A 1720-nucleotide genomic window follows, 5' to 3' on the forward strand; every position below is an offset into this window, starting at 1 on the left:
GCTTTCTAATTAAACATGCTTTGAATCCAAGACTTCTAATGGCTAATTAGGTTAAATAACAACATTGAAATAGATCTAGAACCATACCTTTGAATTCCTTGTTGATCTTGTTGTCTTGGAGCTTCTAGAGTCACAAATGTCACTCCTCTAATGGCTTACAAACACCAATAGCAAGAAGGATGATTTAGGAGAGAGGAGAGGGGAGGAATTCGGCCAGAGTATCTCTACTTTAGATGTTCTGTCGAATTCCCTCACCCCTATGGTCTATTTATACTTGTAGACTCCTTCAGGATTACAGCTTTAACCCTAATTGGATAACTTAGACTTTAAGTTGATCCATATCCTTTCCTTGATAACCCTATGGACGATTTTGGCTTATCCAAGCCCTAGAAATCATCCAACCTATCTTGGATAAGGATTTATAGTCTAAAGTGTAACTATCAAACAGTTGACAGTTTATACCCTCTTATTTAATTAATCTCTTTAAGTCACCGAATTAATTCCAATTGATCTATGACATATATTAATCAAATAACCATATATTATTCCTTATAATATTTACTCTCTCTTAACAAATCATCCATCAAGTTGCTATGGTGAAGGCAACCCAAAAGGACCATGCACAACCGGATCAAATACTTGCCTAATATAGTTGTAGCCTTAGACACTATTCCAACAGTCTCCCACTTGGATAAGTCTAGTAACTATACAAGTACAATTCGGTTTGCAATCGTAGCTCTCAAAGACGCTATCAAACTTTGATCTAATCAATCTTGTCCTTTATATAAGGGATCGTACAGTCCTCTGTTAGATATCATGCTGACAATCCTATGGAATGGTTAGTCTAGCATTTGATTTCTCGATCTCCGATTTATTCGACATAGAACTTAATCAAACACATCAATTCAGTTCTGACCGGGCCCGGCACATAAGTCAAATCAAATCATCGAGTGGCCAAGATATCTCTTCTACCCTCTTAGGATAAAATTTACAGATAAACTTCGACTTATATGCATTTACTTATTCATTAACTAACTATACACAACAATGCGTTTTATAACACCAAGTTACTGATGCGTTTTCGCATTATCAATGTACAATTAATTAACAAATAATAAACCATATATCTAGGTTTTAAGACTATATGATATTATCGTCTTGCGATCACCTTTTATATCGTATTCCATAAGGTGATTCCAGCAAGCGCGGATTTGTTCCAATGCTCAAAACCAGTTCATAAGCACTCATGAACGTTGCAGCAACCCTTTGCTATGTCTAACACCATTTAGACAATCTACACACCAATTCATGACAATCTTCATTCATATCTACTTCCAACATATGAACGATTGTGGACAATTTGAATAATTCGATTATTCCTAATAAATTCAATTATTCTGGAAGTCAAAACATGCAAAGTGAAACAATAGTTAAATAATTAACATATGACAGTAACTTTACTTATAAATAAAGCTCCTTTATTTAATCATCAAATGTTAATTACATTTATCTATTATACGTTTCTAAATACTATCTAATCTATACTAATATCATCCTTCAGTCCAATACTCCTAGCATGCTGCAAGTGCTTAACCCTACTCAGTCCCTTCGTAAGCGGATCTGCTGGGTTATCTTCTGATGATATCCTCTTAACTATGAGTTGTCCTTCTTCTACACGATGTCTAATGAAGTGATATTTTCTGTCGATATATCGATATCT

This window comes from Lactuca saligna, chromosome 5 (assembly GCF_052625555.1).
Source record: "Lactuca saligna cultivar CGN05327 chromosome 5, ASM5262555v1, whole genome shotgun sequence".
NCBI classification, from domain to species: domain Eukaryota; kingdom Viridiplantae; phylum Streptophyta; class Magnoliopsida; order Asterales; family Asteraceae; genus Lactuca; species Lactuca saligna.